Source organism: Anomalospiza imberbis, chromosome 5 (genome assembly GCF_031753505.1).
Source record: "Anomalospiza imberbis isolate Cuckoo-Finch-1a 21T00152 chromosome 5, ASM3175350v1, whole genome shotgun sequence".
In the NCBI taxonomy this organism is placed as follows: Eukaryota; Metazoa; Chordata; class Aves; order Passeriformes; family Viduidae; genus Anomalospiza; species Anomalospiza imberbis.
In genome coordinates, this window is record NC_089685.1 from 71,609,360 (window position 1) to 71,634,286 (window position 24,927).

At 40.4% G+C, this 24,927-nt stretch overlaps 1 long non-coding RNA gene across 3 annotated transcripts; it reads left to right on the forward strand.

Moving 5' to 3' along the window:
* Positions 1 to 348: 348 nt before the first annotated feature.
* On the forward strand, positions 349 to 12,968 carry LOC137474885 (uncharacterized). Of its 3 annotated transcripts, none has more exons than XR_010999546.1 (3): positions 349 to 1,456; positions 4,469 to 4,615; positions 8,645 to 10,307. It is a non-coding gene; the product is annotated as an uncharacterized lncRNA (long non-coding RNA). The 3 variants fall into 3 exon arrangements; XR_010999544.1 differs by lacking the exon at positions 349 to 1,456 and adding an exon at positions 12,804 to 12,968 and having other exon boundaries at positions 4,146 to 4,615; positions 8,645 to 8,793; XR_010999545.1 differs by lacking the exon at positions 349 to 1,456 and adding an exon at positions 12,812 to 12,968 and having other exon boundaries at positions 4,146 to 4,615; positions 8,645 to 8,793.
* The last annotated feature ends 11,959 nt before the right edge of the window (positions 12,969 to 24,927 follow it).

Sequence of the window (24,927 nt, forward strand, 5' to 3'; positions counted from 1 at the left end):
CCGGGGGATAATTAAAAATGAGTGCCAGCCTTGAGCAGTCAATTATCACTGAGTAACAAGATGAAAGATAAAAGGCAGATGTAATCATATTTCACAAATAATACATCAGTGTGCCTCTAGTCAAGGAGTCCTTTCTACATCAGCTTTTGACAGCACGTGATTTTTTTTCTAGCTTCCTGCAGCTTCTTTTAGCATTCTTCTAGGGAATGTGAGTGCTGGACCACAGACACTCTTCTGGTGGGTGTCTGTGGTGGGACAGTCTACTACAGTGTATCCTGAAAACATTTGGGTGGAAACTGGGGAACCATTTCCTTTTCTTGGGTAGTGCATGTTTGGTAGTACAGAGGCCAAGGGGATTAGACAGGGAAATGGGATGTAGAGGAATAGGGAAGAGTGTGAAGAGGAGTTTGAGACAGCAGCAAGTAGGAGGAGTTGTTCAGCAGCAGAAATGGAAGCTGGACAGGAGGGGAAGTGGGAGATTTATCAATTGTGTACCTCACAGTTGCATTTGTACCTTTTTTCCTGTCTCTTCTGATGAGGTGACATATAAGATCACTTCTTTAACCACCATGTTAGTGCCAGGATCTCAAAACAATTTGCTCTTATGAGAAGAACATTGTTCCTAACATTGTCAGGAGCCTTTCCATCTGTCTGGAGGGCAGGGATCCAGCACATTCAGAGCATGCACCAACCACAGAACGATAAAACCAATAAGGGATATTCAAAATTGTTTTATCTCTGCCATAATGGCTTCCCTGTTCCTCAGTCTTCAGGTGCCTGTCTGTCTTTTGAGAGGGAAGAGTTGGTAATTTTGGCCAGATAGAGAGGAGAGATGAAAAGGAAATGATTCCCCAGTTTCTACCCAAATGTCTTCAGAACACAGTGTTGCTAAAGGAAATAAAGGAACGTAAAGTCAAAACATCCATAATATTATTTTGCTGCTTCTTTTCCAGCCTCATATTGGACCCACTTGGTATCTCCTGATAGCTAAATATTTACCTCTGCAAAAAGAATTTCAATTCATAATAAAACCAAATCCAATTGTAAAGCTCTGCTCAAGGAGAATTAAAATTGTCTGTCAGTTTACTTGCTTTCCAGGAAACAGCTTAGCAAAATTCTTATTCTCTAAGGATCATCACAACTGTAATACTTCTCTGTGAGCTTATTGTACTTTAAGAAACAGCAAGACAAATTTACAGGAATGAGCTTTAGCTGAGCTGGTTCATAATTGTAGTCTGCTTTGATGTTTTCACTTGGAAGATGTTTTTCACAATGCAAGATGTTTATACTTGCTGTTCTAAAAGACTAATTCAAACATCAGCCTCTGAAAATCAACCACAGCAGACAGTCCTACTATCCCAGGAACGCTTAAACTGATCTGACATAGAAAGGACATTGGGATTTTCCCTTGTTTTCAGGGGTAAAAGCTTTGCTGAAATGACAAAAGCTAATCCAGGTAACATCAGACAGGATTGTTGATAAACCTTTTCTAATCACTTTTTAAACAATCCTGCAGATTTTCTTCAGATTCTGCTTTTTAGCAGTCGCTTGCAAGTGCAGTTTTTGAAGCAATAATATTAGTAGTATAAAATACTCTAAAATTTCTAATAAATTGCACTTAGTTTCTAACTTGACTGTGAGCCTCTCTTCACCAGGCAATGTGATGTTTGCTGGTTTATGAAAGCAAGCCTGGCACTGCAGAGACCAGGCACGCAATAATGTTTTTCTGCTACAACTTGCACAATAATTTACTTTTGAAAAAATAGAAACTTTGGGTTTTTTTCACAATGGAAATTACTATGTACTAGATGCTGTGTCCCTTTTAGGGCACACCAGAAAAATAGGTGAGCTTGAAAATAGAGGATAGCAAGAAAAACTACTCATATGTGACATATATTTGTTATTTGGAAAAAAATACTAGATTCTATAAAATTTCTTTGCGTAAACAGGAATTCATATTATTGTCTCCATCCTCGGGCCATAAAAATCTCAACTTTTAAAGAAATATTGTTGCTCTTCTGAGACTTGAAAATATGTTCCATTTCAAAACAACTTTAAACTACATTTGTCTCTGGACTGAGTCCACCAATGTCATCACTATTAGATCATGGATTAATTTGGCTCATGGTATTATGCTTGGAGTAACTACAGTTGTGGGGTTTTGGACTTTTGCCAGGATCAAACTTTGAAAGAAATTAATAACACCGATGGTAGAAGATGATGGCCATGCTTTTACACAGAGGAGACAGAAGACAAATATTTGCAAACGGGTTTTTTTTATTATTACTGAGTTTTTTTGGGGAACAAAGATTATTGTCCCAAGATGCATAACAATTATATAACTGCAAGGAACTGAAAATATTTCATGGTGGAGTGAGTCGGAAAGATAGGAAGTACCCTCATTACTCTGGAAGAGAACTTTACTCACGATGCTTATACAGATATTTGGAAAATTCATTAGTGTGATGAAGTTATTTGCCAGTTGGGTTTCTGTGACACTTTCCCATTTGGTGCTGCACATCCTTGTCGCTATGATATGTAAAATACAGACTAGGTTTCCCAAAAGTGTATTTCATGTTTCTTTCCTTTTGTTTCTTGATGATGACACAGGAACAGCTTGGCAAGGTGGCAGGAGGCTTTAGTTCATCTCACAGCCTTGTCCAATCTAGTCTATAATAGTAATGGGTCACCTGCCATTTCGGATGCTAACAACAAGAACCTTATTTGCATGTGAATGTCGGTGTGACCCAGGTTTTATATAGCATTTAATACAGATATATAAATAGCTTCATATGACAGGGCAGTTTAGGTTTGGGTTAGAAGTGGCTGGCTCTCAGACCAGGTAAAAAGAGAAAAAGAAATAATCTGTGGAAACGCCTACTGCTTCATTCCAGGTGAAGATACCATCTTTGCTTATAGTTAGAGCTTCATCAGCTGGCTGAGCATGCAGCAAGGAGAAATCAACAAGTTCCCAAGGCAGCCTCAGACCCATCAAGAGCCTTTGAAGTTTAACAACAAAGCCTGACTCTAAGGGCATAAGTATTGGGCCACGTAAGGAAAAGTCATTAGTTAATCTTAGGCCTTATCTCAAAGTGCTGCATTTCTATGGAAACTGAGTACTTGGATCTGAACACCGGAACATATCCTAGGAATTCATTGTAAGAGTATTGGAGCAGAGATAGCCAGTTCTGATAGTAACATTCTCTAGTTCTGCTTGTCATCTTGCCGTCTCTCTCCCCACCCCGGTTTCATAACTAATGCTTTACCTCGATTTTTGTCCTCGCGATTTACATCTTTGTGGGGACAGTAAATGCAAAGGAAGCAGTGTATTCCGGCGTTTCAGAGACGTTCCCTGAGATAGTTGGGGCACTCTTGATTTACTAAAGTAACGAGGACCTGTTGTGGGTATTTTATCAAGCACAAGCTTTTGGGAAGGAATTTTTCTGACAAAGAAAAAAAAGTAATTTTACAGAGCCAGTAACACTCGACAACTCCTGCAAATCCTTTGAACATTGTGACCACTTAAGGGTTGGCGGCTGCAAACAGGTTACAGGCAAAGCTCTGTATCACAGTAGCATATCTGGGATTTTCAACTTTAAATTTTTTATATAAATAATACGCCTAAAAATAATTAATGTGACTATAACCCTATAATCAAAAATATGCTTCTAGTATCTCACTTATTCGAGGCACTGAACAAGCAATCATATGTTAAGTGGGAAATGGGAGCAAGAGTTTGGAAATTAATGGCTGGTAACCTACCAAAATGATGTGAGTAATTTAACTGCAGGTTACATTGTAATGTAACAGTCAAAAAAAGAAAATATCCATTAGAAATCTGCCCAGCACCTGGAAATGGGCTGTTACTACAGCTGGCAAGAGCTACAGAAGTTTCCATCTGTAGATCATTAGACAAATATGAAACACCAAAACTTGCTATCAGTTATTTTGTCAAAGCCCTCCTATTGACAGCATCACAGGAGAGGCCGAACACAATTGAATCTCATCCTCTGCACAGCCTTCCTTCTTCTTGTGAGAGTTAAAATACATTGGCAGAGAGGTTTGAAGTTATGTATTAGTACATTCATTTCGTTCTACTGAAAAAAAAGAAAAAAGAGATGTATCCTACGCGTTCCATGAAACAGCTGTCAGATCAACATCTTATCTGTCAGATCCCCAGCACCTGCGGCGCTGCTGACTGCCGCTGAGTGGATCGCTGGAAGTGAAACCTTTTGGTCACTGTAGGAACTGCAGTAGCCCTACCTTCCAGAAGGACTTCAGGCGTTTGCCCCGGGGCTCCTAACCAGGCTTTGATACCTCCCTTGGCTTTTGCCGTTACCTGTCTTTCCTGCCTCTTATCGGCTCCTCCGTGACAGCCACAGCTGGTTTGCTGGACCTTATCCTTATTGCTTTGCAAATGCTTTGCTAACTAAATTCGTGTGTTCCCTGCCTCCCTTTTCTCCCGCAGAAGTTGATGGCAACGCAGAAGACTCAGATGAAAGCTGTGTTTTGGCTTCCTGTGCAAGCTTTCAGTTCACTGCCTGCGAGTCTCGGTCTCAGGAGTGGCAGCTGCTGGTTTGATTCCATTTGCGAAACGCGGAGTACTCAAAGGGAAGTGAGTCTGAAACGAAACACAGTTACTGGATGTTTGTTCAGAGCTATAATGAGATTGAGTCGATAAAAACAAACAATGCTTTCATAGGCTCTTAATCTGACTGCAAGTACCGTGGAAAACAGTGATAGGAAGCACAAAGGTTTCAAGATGAAACCTCTATTAATTCCTTTGCTGAGAATCTTCATACTTTCACAAAAAAGTCTCCAGTGCTGTGCTTTTATCTTAACGGATGTTACCGAAAGTAGTTCAGATTCCACATCCAGATACCACATGATTGGCATTAAGCTTGTAGTTGCAAAATGTTTTACAAGTCAATCCCTACTTGTATAATGCATTAAGCCAAAACCAAACTTCCAACTCCTCAAGTCTATATTTGGATTGTTTTCACAAAACAAGTTAAATGAGTCTAAGATTACTTCTAAAATATTTTCCAGAAAACTAAAATTAGCTTTTAAACCCCATTTCCACTAGAAAATGAAGGTTAAATATTTTTGCTTTGAGATCTGGGTTCATTGAACTCTCCCAAGTCCTAACACAAGCACAAGCCAAAAAACCCATGAACCAACAGTTCATACAAACTCCTGAGAGCCAAATCAGCTGACTCTGGCAGAGCACAAATGTTTTTAAACTCATTTCAGCTTCTTTTATGAAGATAATCCAAGCAGTACCAACTTACTTTTTCCACCAGCATCTTCTTTGCTTCTCCCAGAACAAAATGATAACATTGGAGTCAAAGATTTGCAGTGTCATGGAGTCATGGCCTAGATTTTTTGTACTGTAGCAACAGATCTGCAAGAGAGCAGATACTTGTTTTATGATATAGAAAGCAAAATAACAGAAACCATGATCTTTTTTAACTAGCCACAGTATTTTAGAGAAAGCTGGAATGCCCTGTCTCTCATGTAAATGTACAGTACTCCATTTAACATACTTCTTTTATTTATTCTGTCTTGGTAATCAACTGCTGCCTTTGAGAGGATGATAAAATTAGTTTTTATTCCCACACACAAACACACACATACAATGTAATGTATCGTGACCGATTTACTCTTTTTAGAGAAGCTAAAAAAGGAGAAATGCACAAGAGCACCCTTGTTTGAATAAATACTGGGCTGTCTGTATGGAATAACAATTATAGGCTGAAGCTAGAGCAGATGTATGGGTGTGAATCACATAAGGGTAGGTTGGGGAATTATAATCAGCTAAACAGACCTAGGAATCAATCAGCAGTGGAAATTTTTCCCTGGCTAAACAGCAGATTTTTCTAACTATTATGGGGTAGGATGGGGAAAGTGATTTTTCAGCCCATGTTTTGCATGCATAGTGTGAAATTTCCTGAAGTGTAGGACATACATTTGTGGCACAGAAATGCAAAATAAAATGAGATCTGGCACTGCCATTGGCAGCCACAGTTACGACTGATGAAGAAAAGTTTGTGGATCCCTTTTTTAGTACTCTGCAAGAAGAACAACTCTGGAGTGAGGATGACATGTGAACGCTATTTTTTCCTGGGTTTTGCCATACCCTCTGACCTAGCTCAGATTTGGACTGATTTGTATCACTGCCAGGTATCCAAGTGTTAGTACAGTCAGTAGAAGGAGGCAATAAAAGTCACTTTCTTTAAAAGATGAGGTCAGCTTCTGTGGCACAAATGATGCAAATAATGGTGTGTCTTCATGGGCATTTCTGATGTTCCTTGTGATATTTTCATGTAGATGGTCATCTCAAATGTCCTTTGCCTATTTTTCTTCATAATTTCTGCATTATCATACAAAAAAAAAAATATTTCAGTCATTCAGTGGCTTTCCTAGCACTGTGTTTGTGAGCTGCCTACCTCTTACTTATTAACAGCTTTTCCTGAACCACCAACACAGACACACTCCCAAGAGCAGAGACCAGAAACGTCAGGATGCAAATTTTATCTTCCCTCAGGTCCTTTCTTCCTTTCTTGCTGGTTTTGCATTTCACAGGTGCCGGTTGGAAAGGACCAAAGGCATCTGTAAGCCCAGGGTTCTGAAGCACCCTCCAACAACCTGCCAGCAGCATCTTCCACCAGCTCCAAGTAGAAGCAAATGGACTGAGAAGAAGGGGCCATCAGCAGTGATTGCACAGCCTGACCTCTTTGATTGGGTGGCATTTGTTCGGTGAGCCAGGGAGCCTTTTTTTTGTTCACCTCCCTCATTTTATCTGGGTGTTTCGTGGGCAATCTCAGCTGAGAGTTAAGACAGAAAGGCAAAGAAACAGAACTAAAGTCATTGCTGGGGCACTGCGGGGAAATGTAAGGTCTTGCAGTCCTGCTCTTGCTGCTCTGATACCTCCTCTGAGTGGAGATTTGACAGTAATGTTTGTAATTTCATCGCAAATGCATTACTCTACCAAAAGATTTTATTGTATTATACTCCATCCAGGATTGAAGGAAGTTTCTGTGCTATTATCCCTTCTACAGTAATTCCACGTGCATTAGGTGCTTCCCAATAGACGTGTAGCTGCTCCTGGCAGTTAAGCGATTTCTAATTAAAATTAGAATGGAATAAATTAAAAAAATTCCAAATAATTTGGAAAATGTATGGTATTCCAGATTTTTAAACAACTTATAAAAGAAATATGCATCTTGAATATGATTATTGAGCAGTGACTTAAAAAATCATGTGTATTTCTAGTGGTAACTGAAATTACTACTTGATTCCAGTTAATCCACTGTGCATTTGTAGTCATATCTTAGAGAAAGTAGATTGGACACTTCTATTCCCACAATCTTTATCAGGCAGATTTAAACACTCAGCTTTGCTCATGTAAATTTACTCATGAACACATAAATTATTTACTCATGCACATAAATCACATAGATTTACTCACATAAAACTCAGTTAATTGAAGAAAAGATGGTGCAATAAAAGCAGAAACGAAACCTACTGCAATCCAACCCCAGCAGTCATATGTGGGTTGACTGCTGTATCCTGTTTTACAGACAATATCGCCACTCCCAGGGATGGGGGATTCCCACCTCTCTGAATGACTTTTACACATACAACAAACCTGTCACATGTGGGCTCCAGAACATGACAATCTGCAAAACTAGCCTAGAGTGGCTTCTGACTGCCAAAGAAGCATATATTTAATAATGGAAACCACAAGCTTCCTTCAGAGAAATAAGTCCACCATGAATTTCATGGAAGCAATAGGAGCACAAAGATAACAGTGTAGACGGGAAGCCTCCCCATTTATCACACTATTTCATCCCTCTGTTTTTAGACAAAAATCATTCTCAGGAATAGTAAGGCTTGCAAATATTTCTGCTGCTGGATTAATGATATTATTAAGATACAGAGAGCAGCAATGCACAGAAAGGGCAAGACTTTCCTGTGGCACAGGGTAGAAGCTGTGTGTGAATATTCAAACTTTTGATGGCATTTTGATGGAATTTCTAACCATTGATGCAGAAAACCCGTTTACAGCACAAAGTGGAACAGGCTAATGAACAATTTGGCTACTCAGTGCTACGTGGGAGTCAGTCACTTCCCCTGTCATGGTTTAAACCCAGGCAGGCACCAAGCACCATGCAGCCACTCACTCGTCCTTGGCTCTGTGCTAGCCCTGCTCAGCAATAACAAAAACATCTCTCTGTTATCAACACTGTTTCCAGCCCAAATCCAAAACACAGCACCACACCAGCCACTGGGAAGAAAATTAACTCTACCCCAGCCAAAACCAGCATGCCCTATCTAAAGCATTGTGAGATCAGTAAGGAGAAAGAATTCCTTTCCTGCCAAGTTGCCCTGGACAGAAATCCTGCTTCAGTAGTTACATGATACCACTTGGGGAAAATGGAGTGATACCAACTATACATCAAGTATAATTGTTTGGATATGTAATTTTCCACAGAAGGACTCAGCATCAAAAATTCCACTGTATTTAATGCTTGAATGAAGAACCAGTTATTCAGATTAATGGTGTGCCGTGCCAAAATAACGGTAGCTGCCTCCCAGGGCTATCTGTGCAGTTCAAATATATTTTCTTCCTTCCATCCAGATGTTGATGTGATCAGAAATATCAGCCAATTTATTAAGTTCAGGAGCAGCATGGCCAAAGCTCACCCTTAATCTCTATCCCATTTCCTGGTATCCTGCCAGAAGAGATCCTGGCTACAGCAGCCCATCAGTTACCGTGGTTGTCCAAAGGTAAAGACAACGCCAGGGCTTACTGCTGAAGAATGCAATGTCTTATTTTCAGGGGGATTAAGAGCTGCAGATATTTTGTGTCTGATCTTTTTAGCTTCAGGTCTACTCTGTCTGCCAATTTGAGGGTCAGATCCTAATCTTCAAAGCCATCAGCAAGTTTTAATCTCTTTACTATTGGCAGAGCATCCCTATCTGCACTATAGCAAAAGAGCTGCATCCTCTCAGAAAAGCAGCTCAGAGTGTCCAGGACAAAATACACTAAGGCTGAAGACAGATGGTTTTGGCAGAGGGACTTCACTACTGGGTAATCTCCTCAGCTCAGGATTCAGCAGTCCTGAACCATAAAACCTCATCTCCTTTCCAAAGTTACCTCTTTTCCCTGCGGAATGTTCCACTCATATTTCTGCTACGCTTTTTTTTTTTTTTTTTTTTTTTTTTTAATATCAGAATCTTAGAACTGTGAGCTAAGATTACTCAGATTTATTTCCAATCTAGAATGAGCAAACCTGCTGTCATTGAAAAGTACTTGCACAATAATTAAAAAGTAAATTATGTTGCTTATTTTGAGATACTTTTAACTGACGTGATGGAAATAAATGCAGTTAGTTCCCAGATTTAAGTGATTTTTTGATACACCTGCAGACCTTTCTCGTGAAAAGCGTCTTTTCCAGTAGAACTGAGTTGATTTGAATTATAAAGTAAATTTTTCATTACAGACAAAGATTTATGTTACATATTCAGCTCCCTTAAGAAGTGGTTTGCACATATTCTGATGGAGATAATCCCCTGCAGCTGGTGATTCATGCTGAGATTGCTCAAGCAAGTGTTTGATGCAAGATTTACATTTGCAGTAGAGTGCCTACATTGTGTGAAGGGACTCTTGCAGAAAAATTGATTTATTTTTCCTTTATAAGCAATCAGCAGTGTTGCAAGTGGTGAGGCAATGCTGGGAGTCAGGTACCAGCATGAAAATCATCTGATCCATACAGCAGCCTCCAGTTTGCTCCATTTTTTTAATGAGGAGGAGGAAATAAAGGGGAAATGTTAAGCAAAAACAACCAAATACTGACCACACAACTATTGTTGCATGTATTTTGCAGTTATTTTTCTGCCTTGGAGTAGGCCAATGGGAGAACTTTGCCTGTTGATATTTTTATGATTGCTTAGGAGAGAAAGGAGAGACTGTCTTTGCCCCAGTGGTGCTTGCTTTCAGAGCCATCCTCCTATTTGGCCAGAAACATTGAAATAATTAAATCAGCACCACTAATTGCTGCAGCTTCATTTTCAAACTTTCAACATTTAATGGTTTTATTTGATACCTCAGGTCCTGAAGAATCTCAGTCTTCACTTTTGTAAAGTTATTGGGTCTCATTGAGAAAAAAAAATGAATGATGAATCCAAGTGCACCTTAAGGGCTTAGAGTTACAGCAAAACTAAAAAATGTCTTCATTTATTATTTCCCAGCTAGATTGCATAATTTGTGATAGTTACAAAATATAAGAATTATATATATATATAATATATATAATTATTAATTATATATTTAATTATTAATGATATAGTGTGTATATATATAATATATATATTGCAATTTTGCCAAAGATTCTGTTCTAGATATCAATTTTATTTCCGAGAGACCTTTTTTATAATTTAAATATGAAATGGTCTGCCCTCAAAGACACTTTGCAGATTCCAGTTTTGTGATTCACTGGTGAAGGGAGTTATTTTCAATCTTTCCCATGATCTCAGTGTCATGGGATTTTTGTTCTCTGGAGCCCTGACGACACAAATAACATTAGCAATAATAAATGGTTTATCCATATTGAATTTGTGATAAGAAATTAACTCATGACTCCTGATAATTTCTTGGTGGGCAGGAGGTTTTTTTTCCAGCTGCCAGTACAAACCCAGCTGTTGTCAGCTGGGGAAGGCTGCATTGACTCAACCAGATGTCAGCAGAACTGCCATTTATTTACACTTTTTTCTTGTGCTTTCTGCGTAATTTGTCAAATGGCATACTCTGCTTCAGATAGTACCTGTAAAATGGGATCCTTTAGATTTCCTTCTCTTTGACTGTAAACAGCTTGTTACAGTTTGTGTCATCTCTGCCCTTGTAGCACAGCACTTTACAGAGGAAAATAATAGGAGTGAGAATGAATATTGAATGTTTATCACAAGGGGAGCCTGATTTTGAAGCCTGTAAATGTATTCATGTATCTGCATGTAATGAATAAAATTATTAATAAAGTGATAAAATTTCAAATGATGAGGAGGCTTATACAGTGTGCAAATTCCTGATACTGCAGGTTGGGTTACCACATCTAGCTGCTGATTTCTCAACTACTCAATGCCTATAGAAAGAGAAATCCCTATCCCTCCAACACATTTCCTTCACTTCAGGCAGACTCTGTGTTCAGTCTGTTTCTGTTTTGTGGTTAAATTAAGGACATCAATTTCTTGGAACGTTCCATACTAAACTGATACAGAAGAATAAATAACATTTCAAAAGAACAGCAAAGGCAGTACCAATGTGCCTGAACATTGGGTAATTGTCCATCCTCCTGTATTTTCTCCCCCCTTGGCTCAGCTTGTTTGGTCCAGCTGCTAGAAGAAGATGTTCTGGTGAAGCTGCTGCCTTTGCCACGACATCAGAGGGAACTGCAAGGTCACTCTGTGTAGAGGAATTTCTCATGGAACAAGGGCATGACCCTTGATGGCATTTCTTTGCAGGAACTGGACAACCCCGGCCTGCAGATTACAGAGATACTGCAGTTACTTTAGAAGTATTTAGGAATCCTTGAGAGGACAATAAGCTTTGTACAAACACAACTGTCAATGCTGGACTCTGAAAACTGTCACGTACCATAACCTGATCAGACACTTGTAGTATAACAGCAAATCAATAAGTGACTTGTATATGCAATCATATTACAGTAGCCAGTGAATGTTAATTAGCTATTGCATTATGTAAGGCAATAAGGTATAAAACATGGATAAATTCAACAGTAAAGGAGGATGACATCTAGCCATATTGGTTTGAGTGTCATTACTCCAGCCGGCTCTCCGTGGGACCCTCTTCAACTCTGAACCTCCAGCTTCTTGGTCTGCAACTAAAAATACCTTTCTTGTGTTCAGGCTTCTGGGTCAGCCTTATCTCCCTGGAATTTGGTATCAAATGGCCCTGCCTGTTCCAGCTAGATCACATACTGTGCTTGGGAGCCACCAGCTTGTGCTAGGTCAGCTTAAGTTCTCACTGTGCCTCATCAATGGCTTACTTGTGTTGAAAGATTAATGAGGAAAAAGTGGCAGTATATATTGATATTCATGCTGTGTTTTGGCAAAGGAGGTTATAAAATTAATAGAGGAATTTAACCCCAAAATCTGTCATAGCACATACCTGAAAAACAGACACCACACCAGAGAGGAATTTTGCATATGGTATTTTCATTTCTTTTTATAGCAGGAATAAATATCTTAGGGAAGTGTGTTATCTGTCTCTATTTTCTACAATGAATATAGTTTTGAGTATAATTAAATGATATTTGTAAGACCCTGCAAGGTATATTGTATGAGGACAACATAGAATTGTTTTATTTTTTTTAATCTACATTTGTTGCAAATACATTTGATTTTTTGTCTAGACAAGGGAACAGAGCCATATCTTACCCATCTACTCTGTTTTGGTTGTTTTGAAACACTTTTTATTGTTTCAATATGTGGCTAAATGAAGTTTAATATTCTTAATGAGATCCAGGAAATTTTTAGACCGAACAATTTAAATAGTGTGGTCTAAATCACCTATAGATTGAATTAGTAATTTTATTTCGGAGGCTGTTCTGGTTCACACTCAGCGCAGTCCAAGATGATAAATCCTGTTGCAAAAATGTGTTACGTTTCTAATGTGGGTAAGAATATATGTTTGTAGATTGATTTCAGAGGAGGGCTGTTTCAAATCCTTCCAAATGAGGAGGAAGAGGACAGCTTTCTCGTAACATTGCTTTTGTTTTCAGCCTCACAGCAATTGGATGCAGAGCTGCTATCATCTCTCAGGCCCCTGTTGCTTTGCTGCCAAGGTCAGCTCTGCAAGCAAACTTCCTATTTTACACGTGGCTGTTCCATGCTTCAGCTATTTCTCTGGTGTATTAAAAACAAATAGGCTCCTCTCCAACATCAAATGTTCATGTCTTTGGTTTGTTTCTCTGTCTCCTTTTCAACCCTCATGTCTGTTGAAGCCCTAGGAAGGTGCCCCCACCCTCTTACCCCATCCTCAACTGCCGCTTCTCCACCTCTGCTGCCCGCAGCAGGAGCTGAAGGTCTGCCTGGGACACATTAGGCTAGGAAGTTGATAAGCAGGAATGTTATTATCGCTGCTTTTAATGAAGGGATGGGACCACAGTCGGGCTAAAAATGATTTATTGCTCACATAAACATCAGTCTCAGAGGTTGTGAGATTTAAGAGAGCTAGCAGCTGGCCATAGCTCAAAATGTTCACAAGTTCTTGGTTACAAGACAATATATAACTTTCTAATCCAATGAACAGTTGCCACAGGGTTTATTTTCTTTTTCTGACCTATCACCTTTACTTACTTCTGCGGCACTGTGGATACTTTTATCCAATGGGCTACTACCACACATACCCACATATGCTTCTGTTATAACTCCTAAACTCTCAGCTACTCTATACAACCAAACCTCTACATAACAAACCCTTCACCATCTTATCAATGCAGTTTCTCACTTCTTTAAGGCATATTCTTACTTATAACTACAGAAACATAAGTTTATAGTTTTTCTGCTTAATGTCTGTGTACTTTATTTTTACGTCAATCCAAGCTTCTTCTAAGGCTGCAAATCAAACCTTCCTGTGTCTGTGGAAGTCTCTATCTTTCCATTTGCCACAGAGGAACTCTTTACAGATCCCAAAGTGGCCACGAGTAAGGTCAGGGATGCATAAGGATTTGTTCCTCTGAACAGCTAGGGTTCCAGAATTGCTCAGAAGGTGATGGTAACAGTTGTAGGAGAGTGGCAGGATTTTGAGTGGCTTGTCTTAGGGCATCGTTTTGTAGATACAGTGGTTTGTTTTTTACCCCAGTCTCAGGTCTAGGATCCAAATATTAAGTACGAGTGTGTGTTCAGAATTACCTGGAAATTGCATTGTGCCATTCAATTGCAAAACACAAATGTTCTGAACTCACTAGTTGAGTTTTCGTGTTTTGGCTATTGCACCCTGAGTGCTGTGGGAGTTAAAATTTGGGTTTTGGTCTTGAGTGAGCTTGGGCTTAAGTGTTCACAGCTTTGGGAGACTAATAGATATACTTACACCTGCTGATAGGTAATACACAAGATCCTCTTATGATTATAAAATTCCATTAAAGAACCAACTGAAAGAAACACTGTGAGTAAAAGTTGCCATCATTTTTAAAATGAAAAAATAAATCTTGACTTGTAAGTGCACGTGTTTCTTGCCTCTGTATTGTATTTTCAGGACTTCCTGCTGCACAGGGAAGTGTGTGAGCAGTCAGGAAAACTTTCTGACACTGACAGGACTCTGCTGCAGAGGTGCTGTTCTCCTTCTAAACTCCCTGTTGCAAGATGCCCAAAAAGCACCTAAGGAGGTTGGAAAAGAAATGCCCTGTCCAGGAGCTGCAATGCTGATGTAGGTGGATATGACAGGCAGCCTCAGAAGCCTCACTATAGCAGCCATAAAAGCAGCTGTACATTTTCTATATAGTATTGGAAGTGAAGAGGGTAGCTTTGAAAAATACAAAGCAGCTGAGCTCCTGTGAGAGCATCCTCTGGGCTGTCCAGCGTCCAAATCCCTCAACTTCACTGCTCTGTGCTTATAGTGCCCTAAAAGTACACATAATATTTCAGTTTGGAAGCCTGATACTTTATAACTCTGTAAGTTAAATATATCCTTTTCTGCTTTATATCTCTAACTTAATGACAAACTTCCTTTTGTAATAAGTGCAGCTGGGAGAACACAGCCCTAGAACCCACAGAATGCGAGAGCTGAGCTAATGAAGTGTTGGCTGCTGGTAAAGAAATTAAAGTATGTGCAGCTCTTCATATGAGCCCAAAAGTTGTCTCATTTGTAAAAAAGGTAATTCTAAATTACTCATTGTTATGACCCATAAAAACATATCTGACAGCCAACGTTTTCTATTCCCAAATATCAATACAGAGTTGCAAGTAGAACAAGTCAAAACCAGACCTGAGAATCAGTCCCAACAAGGTGAAATAAAGCATGCTAAAACTTATGGAACTTAATGAGAAATCAAATGCAATTTCTCTGGCATATTCCCGTAGTTTAAGTTAATGCAAGGAACAATGGTAAAATAGGTGTTATTGCTCTCCTCATGGGACCCAGGAGGAGACCTGTACTTCATTTTTATTCCTATATGATCAAAACTGCCTATAAGTGAGAAATAATTTAAAATGTGGGTCATTAAAAATCTCATTCCTCTAGTAGAAAATAATAAATCTTCTGAAGAGAAAGGTCTACTGCAATAACTTTAAAGATTTACTATCCTTAAATATCCTAAAGATAGAAATTGATGACTAGAACCAGGATAAGGTCAATATAACATTGCAAACTCTATGAAATACATCAATAAGGAAGAAAAATATAAGAAATCACTTGCTGACAAATGATGATAGGGGACTGTGAGCTTTTTATTTCCAATGTATAGTGAAATTCACATCAAAAACCTCAATCTTGCCATCAGTTAATCGAGTTCTGCCTTACTTAACTCTTAACCTTAGCCCATAAAGCCTTGTTTAATAGCAGCAATGACATCTTCCTAATATGAAAATAAAACTTAATGAAAAGATGTTGATAAGAGGAAGGCCTTCCTGTTGAAGAGCAGGTCTCCTGTTAAAAGAGACTCTCATTCTGTTATAGCTGTTCAGAAATATGGGTATTTTTTTCACTAGAATAAACACACTTTGAACAATACTCCTGTGCTAGGCAACAAAAGAATTTTATTCATACACAGAGAATCATTCTATACTATGCAATTAATCCTTTATATTCCCTAAGAAGACAGTGACACTCCCATAGATAGAAAAGCTGGAATGGTTGCAGTTAAATGGATGCAATAGTCAGTGAAACCCAAGTCCAAACCAGTTTACATTGATGTGAATCCTTTCAATTCCCCCCAGATTTCTGTGACCTAATTTCTTACACTGTTGGGCTCTTTATTAGGATTATAGGTTCTATAAAATAGAACTAGTAAATTATAGCTACTATAATAATAATAATAATACACTGTATAATCCATAATCATATTAGTAAGATGTATTATTACTGATGACTTGTCAAAGCTGCCCTAGAACAGAGGCTAGATGGAGCTACAGAACAAAGCAGGGATTTATTCAAAGGATCTCCTCCATGGCTCCACCTTGGGCAGCACCAGAGCCCAGCCAGGCTGCACCCAAGATGAACCCAAATGGTCCCAAAATGCACGAGCGCTCCCGGGGGCTCTCACTGGGATCAGCTCTGCTCCATTGGCACACTGGAGTTCATTGTCCCATTCCAGCTTTAGCCCATGCAGTCCCATCCTGCTTGTTTTTCTCTCTCCAGCCCACGTTGTTTGTGCTCTTGGGCTGAGATTTGGATCATTTGTCCTTGGTGCCCAGCTGGAGCAGGAATTGTTTTGTCTCCCTGCTCTGTGCAGGGAGCTCACCATCCTCATGTGAAGCCCAGAACTGCACACTAAAGCAGCACAGAATGTGAAAAATATAAAAGCTAAATCCTTAGGCATCATTATAGAATGTGATTAAGAATATGTCGTGTATGGTCTTTTTCTCATTATTTTTCTTTTAGTCACTCTCAGGTTTTGTAGACATTGCCATATTATTCTTTGGTAGAGCAGAAATGCTGGAACACACTCAAACCAAGGTCATGCAGCAGCCAGACTGTGGCAATGGACGCACACTGACCACACCCCAAGTTCCGTAAAATCAAATGCAAAATGTAAAACAGCAAATTAATTTAATGCACAAATGTTTGGAAAATAGAACTAAACATGAAATTCTGTAGGGATACAAGGCTGGTGACAAAGCTGGGGACTGACTGGGAGGAGGTACCTGCTGATCACTAGGAGTGATTCCATTGCTCCAGCAGTATATCTGGAGCAGGGTGTCTGGTTTTGGGGCCCTGAACACAACAGCAGTATGGCCAAATGGAAGTGAATCTAGTGAAAGGTCATTAAGATGATTTATTTGGGTGCTGTGATGAACAAAGAGAGTCTGACAAAGCTGGGTTTCTGCAGCCTGAAAAGAGAAAATCTGGGGAGACTTTGTTGCTGTCTGTAGCAACCAAAGAAAAGTGTGTGGAGGAGCCAGAGTCAGGAATAGCTCAGAGGTGCACAAGGAAAGGATGGGAAGTGATGGGCACTCGGGCTGGAACATGGGAAATTCCAAGTGGGTAAAAGGAAAAATAAAACTACCATGAAGTTAGTAATCACAGGGACACAGACACAGGTAAGTTGTGGAATTTTCTTGGAGATATTCAAAACTCAACTGTAGGAGTCATTTAGCAGCCTGAGCCAACTTCATTTTGCTAGCTCTCATTTATGGTACAACCTCTTTTACTCCTATTCTTGCAGTTTTTCAGGGCTTTTAAATAAGTGTAAACAAATAAACAAATACCCGTACAAGTAAATGCAAATATTAAAGTACACTTCTATCTATAGCAGAGTCAACAAGAATCAGGTCCATCAAATCTCAGCTTTGGCCATGAGTGGCCATCAGCTGGAGTCACTGGCCTGAGCAAGCTGGTGTCTGGAGGAAAGCCCACAGTCTGAGCTGCAGAAGCTGCTGAAAGAGGAAAGCTCACTCTACTCATGCACAGGAGGGTGTGCCAGTGCTTGTCATGGCAGTGGCCAATGGGAGTTAACCCCATTAAAGAGAAAATTTGCTCATAACAACATTTTCTTCAAAATTTCCCACTTTTTTGGTCACTACCTCCTCGTGGGAGCTACACACAGAGTTGAAATGAAAATTCCTGAAATTAAAATTCTCGTGTCCCTGTTAGGGCAACCTGAACTATTGTGTGTGTTCAGTTGTGAGTAAATGGAGAGTGCTGACAACACTGAGGGACAGAACATGTCTGTCTGTCTGTCTGTCCCCTAAAGAATAAGCTCTCAAACTGCCTCTGCCTGTGCTTTCTGGGAGAAACACGTTAAATGAAGCACACCAGAGAATTTTTCATTTAGCACAAAGCTTTTGGACTCCTTCACAACTGCTCTAGCATCTACCTTGCAAATGGGGAAAATTAATGGTAAGCTGCTCTCACTCAGCATGGAGAGCCCGACACCGGGGGAGCATTGTCTCTGTGCTGTAGTGATTTCATTGGGGCTGCTGTCACATGTTATATATGTCATGTTCAGCTCAGCACTGAAAAACAGCCTGTGCCATTTGCCCTGCTCTCACAGACAGGGAAGCTCAAGCCATTGTTCCTGCTTTGTTTTCAGTTGTTGCAGTCTCCGTGCTGATAATTTAACAGCCTATAACTTAGATGGGCATAACAAGAATATATCTTTGAAATAATACAATGCAAAGGATGATTATTTCTGGTTTCACAGTGCTGTGCACACCCTGACTTATCCTTTGCCACAGCCATTTACTTGTAAAGTTCAGTAGTAATTTTGCACTATATATGGGCTTGCTCCATTGTCCCATAAATTAGAGATATCTTTCTGGGTTTCAGAGGACTTTGGACTCAGTTTTAGCACACTTCTCATCTCAGGATCTCAGAGTGTTTTGTAATTACACCTAAATAAATCTTCACTGTGTCTCACTCTCCTGTAAGTAACAATTCACTTCTCCAGAAGGGAGGGTAGAATTTGAAGGCAGAGAATAAGAGAGGAATGCAAAGCTGGCTGTAGTCCTCTCTGGTGGGTGTATGTGCTAAATCTCATTTGTGTTTGCTTTGCTTTTGTTCTCAGACTGAGGAGGAGGAGGGATGCTTTGAACATCTGAAGTTCACTTTTCTTGCCTCCACCAAAACAATAGAAATACACCCCCCAAGTTTTAAGTGCAAGGAAAAATCAGTTGCAAACCTGCAACATTTGCTTCAGATCCCAGAAATCTACAAATACTGTGGGTTTACAAATGTGTTAAACACTCCTGATAGATCAGGTAGGCTATCAATGCCTGCAGTGTACATTCCTGGCATGTATCCCTGTCTTACGGTTGGGAATCTGAAAGCTCTTCAGTCCTCCCAGGGAATTTTCCAGATTATCTATTCTGTTATTTCCAGTAACTGTTGGTTTGTTTATTGTACTTGGTGATTCCTTCTCTTCCTATTTTTCTTACAGCCCAGAAATATCTGCATCATGAGTCCTTAGCTTGTTCATTCTGGGGGTTAAATCATCTGTTCATTCTACAAGAGTTTCAGTCCTTCTCAGTTTTTCCTTTTGTCTCCTTACAGCTGCAGCAGCCACAAGCATCGCCTGATCGAGGCCATTCAAGCCCCCTTTTTTAAATTCAACAGCAGTCCGGCTGCTCTTTGGAGTGGTGAATTCTGCTGGCTGACACCACTCCAAAGGAAGAAGACATTCTTCTCTTGGCCAAGCACTCGCTTATTCTTTTAACATAGGCTCGTGGAAAGAGGAAGGACTGACATTATTTTTGTCACAGTTTTGCCTGGTTTGGTAGGATACAGAGGCTTTTCTCAGCGCAGAGCCCTGGCTGTGCTAGGCACTGGACACCTATACATGCCTGAGGACAAGTCCCAGCCGTGAAAATCTCACCCTTATTAAAACTGAATCCACAGAAGGTGTGGGAAAATGTTTCTGTAAGCAAACAGGGTGACTATCATTGTGTGTAAGCTCAGTTTCTTCCTTCAGCTCATTGGAAAGCACCCCTGGCAGGGGTCAGGAGGGGAGGGCAGCTCAGCTTTCTCCAGTTTCCCATGGTGGTTGGGTGCTGAGGCACTGATGGAGCAGGACGCAGGAGGCGCTTCTTGGGACCCTTTCTGCCGATCTGCCTGTCACCTGCAATGTGGCAGGGTGGCTTTTCCCCACCCGGGGCCCCTTCCCCTCATCACCCCCTTGTGTGTAGGGTCGTGGAGGGGAGGAGAAGTGCTGGTGTTCCCTGGATTCACAGGGGAATGGAGGGGAGCTGAGCTCTCATGTGCACACTGGGCACATCGAGGACAGGGGCTGTCTTGAGGAACACACCTTTGGTTTTGGGGGTCAAATGGCCTCTTACTGCCCCTAGAGAGGAGAAAAATTATTTGGGACCATCACTGTGCCAGGGAGTGCACTTACTCACAAAGCAGTAGGAAAAGTTTTGGGGCATCACAATCTAAAGGAAAGGAAGGACATGAAGGACTGATGGAGAGAGTTTCATGGGCAAAATCTTGTTGTTGGTGAAGGAGGAACGCACAAGCCAAGATTTTTTTTTTGTCTAATTAAAATCTTAACATGCTAACTAATACACAACACACAGTTAATTAGTTGTAGTACAGTGACAATATACAAATATTCACACTCCAAATTATCTAATCAATATAAAATAAGCTCTGCCTAGCTCATTCACTGGGCGAATGGTTTATCACCCTGAACTCTTTAGTACCATTCTGTGCCTGTACTTCACTGGACTGCATCTCATGTCCCCGCTCTGGAGGCTACTGCTGTCCTCCTGCATCATTATGCCAGGGCTATAAATATGTCAGAATACACAGAGTATCAGATTGTTGCTGCTATCTGTGTAAAAATTACTATGCCATATGGCTGTAACATATGATTCTGCCATGTGATTTTGCTCAGCTCTAGGACTAAGGGAAAATTAAGTTCAGCTAAACAAGCTGATGGTAGGATAGCCCTTGAAGCGTAGTGCTCTCAAAGACCTCTCAATCATCCAGCTGTGCTAAAAGGCAGCGACCTCCAGACTGGAGTTCTCCCAAGTACTTTTTCCATGCCCCAGCCTCTTCTGTTCAAGAAAGCAGAAGGTGTGCTGTGGTAGGAAACTTCTTGCCTCAGAATTTCTGAGCTGAGCTAATAGTTGTGACCACCTCAGTATGAAACCCATCACTGGCTGACTAATGATCATAAAAAGCACAGAGCTTAATCTCCCTTTTAATTATTGTTAGCTGTTCCTTACTTGTAACCAGCTCAGGGAAGGCCCTCTTTGATTTGGTAGCATGTGTGTTTCCGTGCTGACATTACCACGGGGACTGGGGTGCCTTAAGGCAAAATGAAGTAATGCAGCTGTAGACCTGCCACATGTCATAGGCTGAAGCAATTAGGAACTTCGGCATTACATCTCTTTATCTGAAAACTGGATGGAAATTATCTCATGGGCGCCTTCTGTAGGAAAGAAAAAGCTTGTTGAGTCGGATGGAGTTCTGTGAGGCAATTCTGAGGTCTGTGGCAGGACCAAAAAATTAATATCAGCATTATCAATTAGCGCCCTCAGCTGATGAAATAATTGTTCAATCAGAACTAAGCAAGTGTATGCGAATGCAGGATTTCAGGTGACCAGCACATTCTCTAATCAGCTCAGACAGTTGAACAAGGCCCTTCTGTCTTTAAAAACAGGAACCAGGATGAGTATTTGCAAAATAAAAGTTCTGCACAATTAACAAACAGTTTAGAATGTAACTCTGTTCAGTCTAATGATTTTATTATTTTGGTACTAATATTTGATATGTTTCTCAGAAGCTGAACTTCATCTTGTGAATGCCTCAAATCCTTGTCATTTGTTACAGGAAGAAAGCCTCTCCCTCCCTCATTTCTGCTAGGAAACATGAAATCTGTGAACCTTAAATTCAAATAAAAATGTCAGTGTCTTTTTTATCAACAGCTTGTGATTATTAAAGGAATGTATTGATCTTAAATGCTTGACTCAAGAACTCTGAAGGCTTTGGGATGGGCCACATGGTTAAGACTGTTCCCCCTCCAACACAGAAGTAGAGCTCACAATCCTAGAAGAGAAACTAAAAACCAGAAACTTCTATAAGTTCTGGCAAAACAAATGATTTTGTTTCTAGTAGTTACATATATATATTTTTGTGCCCGCCCTCTTTCTTATGAATATGAGAGACAAGGAAAAAGAAATATGGTAGGTTTAATGCTCTAGCTCTCTGTCAATAAACATCCAATTGTAATAAAACACACCTGTCATGCTTTCCTATAAAAAGCAGAGCGTGGATATAAAATGACTGATTGTCTGTGTCTTGTTTCTTTCTTGTCTCTGAAAGGTAGGAATATGGAAGCGTCAAAATGTGCAAGAACATTTCAGTTTGCTTTGTAGCCTGCAATTTATTTGCATGAGTTCAATTAGAGTCTCATTTATCAAAAATAGTCTAGCTCTTGAGAGGTGACAGATCAAACTCTAGCAATCACAAACGTGCTGAGCTTTGCCCAAATTATGGCAAAGGTTTCTTGCACCTCTGGTTTCTTTCAGGAGAGAATCTTTGACTTCCAAATCCAAGTGTCAGCCAATCAGCTGTAGTACAGAGATTAAGTAATGCACAAATTTAGGGTTTGGGGCTGATCCTATTCCTTCTGAAATAAATGGCAGCACTCCCCGTGGCTCCAGAGGGAGAAAGGTCCTCTGCATTACTTCACTGGCTGATTGCAATCCACCCAGGATGGTGCAGAGAGAGCTGCCAGAGAATTCAGAACGTCACGGAGCCCTTGTCTTACTGCAAGGCTTTTTATCATCACACATTCAGCTTCAGCCCTAGTCATAAATTACACGGTTTGCAACTGATGCATTAGTAGTCAGAACAGCTGGATGGCAAGTTTTTAACTCATCAGTGGAGGCAGCTTCAGGCTGGAGAGTTTTGTGCTCAGGATGAAGAGTTTGTTCATTTATCTCAGTCAGCTCAGTCAAATAATCTCCCGCACAGCTGTAACAACAATTAGGAACAAGGAATAAAAATCCATGAACCCCTAGCAGCTAGACTAAGGGACAAATATGGAAGGTGTACATTTACTGATGAAAACTCCAAATAACATTAAACAGAGACCAGAACACCCAGGAGATGTAACTCCATGTTCCCTGACTTGGGAATGCAGGCACCATAAGGGCCATGACCAAACAGTTGAGAGTTTTCTTTCTGGAACAATACTGAACTTTTCTGCTCTACAGAGTGGTCCCTCATTATAACTTGGGCAAAGTGACTCACGACAGCTCTTTGAGGCAGTTTTATCTGTCACAGTCACTGGGAGCCTCCATGGAGTTCCTGCCATGACTGCACTCTGACAGACACCTCACTCTCACCTGATATAAACCTGCCATATCCCCAAGCTCTTCTCAAGACTCATTTCTTGCATGGAAATGAGACTTCTGGGAATTTTTTTGTGCTGCTTTGGCTCTGTAGCTGGGATAGAGTGTATGAGTCAGCCAGGAGCAGTCCAGACATTTTCCCTCTGGTTCAGAACTGAGTCTGGAGTTCAGTTTCTGTGAGGATTTCAGGCACACTGAGTTCCTCCTTCTTTTTCACATTTGGATTGTGGGTAGCTCTCTGCTCTGCTTTACTTTGTTTGCCTGAACCAGCCTTCCTTAGAAAGGCTATTCAAGAAACTGCAAATAGTTTCTGTAATATCATCTTAAACAACTAATCACAATCTTTTCAATAAAGGAATTGACTAATGAGGAGAGAAGAGGTCTTTTTATAATCCTTTTATATTACTTTTTTTTTTCTTCTTCTTCTGGGCAGGGGGATCAAACTTAAACACATTAGAAGGTTTATCCAAAGGTAATTTTTTGGGTAGCAGACCCCAAATTCTTAGTAAATGTAGAAGAGTATAGAATGTCCTGAGCATGTTTAGACCTCACAAATTATGAGGTCATTATGTTACTCATAGATAAATAGTAGACCTGAATTTAGAACAATTAATCACATTCACTTAGTGTCTTCTATAAATGGTCTAAATATATGTACATATATATGTATGGCACAAAGGATGACATATTTGAGCAGAATACTTTAAAACCAGACCTACCCAAAAGAAGCTCCCAATCAAACTACAACTTACTTTGGGACTAGAACAACCTCTATGGTTGTTCTTCAAATCCTCTTACCTGCATGGTTTTATAGATAGTACTATGTTTAGCCATGATGCAAAATATATTCTATAATTTTTAAGCCACAAATAAATATTTTTTTTAAGCAGCAAACAGATATTTTCTGTACTTGCAATTTCTTCCGCTTTTGTTTTTCATAGCATAAAGAATGAAGTAGCATGGACCAAAAGCCAGTCTCTTTTGTTCCTCTCGTTTGCTGTTGATTCTGGGTTTATCTTGCATTTTTATGACCTAAATCAGGAACAACTCTGTTGTTTCTCACTGAGCTGCACGTGCCTTAAAGTCAATAGAAGACTCAGGCTCGCTTTATATATTTTTCTTCTGAAAACCCTATGGATGCAGCGGTGTCTGTTTTCCATGAGCATGGAAACTCCAGTATCAGCAGGTAGCCTTCACTCTCTGGGCTTGCTGCAGCCAATACCGCACAAAATGAACCCTTTTTTCCAAGAGAGGTGGATCAAAGGTGCTCCCGGGAAGCTGCAGGCGCGTTCTCCACGCGGTGCCTGCCTTCCCTGGCGTGTGCACCTGCGGAGGGGATCGCGGCCGGCCGCGTTCCAGGCAGGAAAGGGGCTGGCGGCAAACAGGCTCTGATGGACCTGCCAGAACGCTCGTGGTGTGTAAGCCGTCCTGCAGGTTCCCAGCCCAGAGTCTCCTCAGGCTGATCTCCAACAGAAGGAAATTCTTTGGCGTGATTTGTCTTTTCCCCCAAGCATTGGTGAAATGCCTTCTTCATCCCCTGTGTTACAATCTTCTGGCTTTCTTTGTGCAGCAATATTTACTTCAGACTCATGTCAAATAATTCTATAAATGTCCATACCTACTGTACACACCTCGAAGAAAAGTCATAGAGAACAGAAATAGAATTTATTCTTCCCCAAATCTTTCTCCCATTTATCCTTCTGGTTTCCCTCCCCTCATTCTCACATCCCACTTCCTTTCCTTTTTATTGTCTCTGTTCCTTTAAAATGTTTTCTTTCCAAGTGAAACCCAACAAAATTATCAGCCCACAATGGTCTTCTGCATTTGTGTTCTGTCCTTTGTTAAGGGGAATTGGAGCAGGGGGTGGGCTTGGGCTTCTGTCCAGGA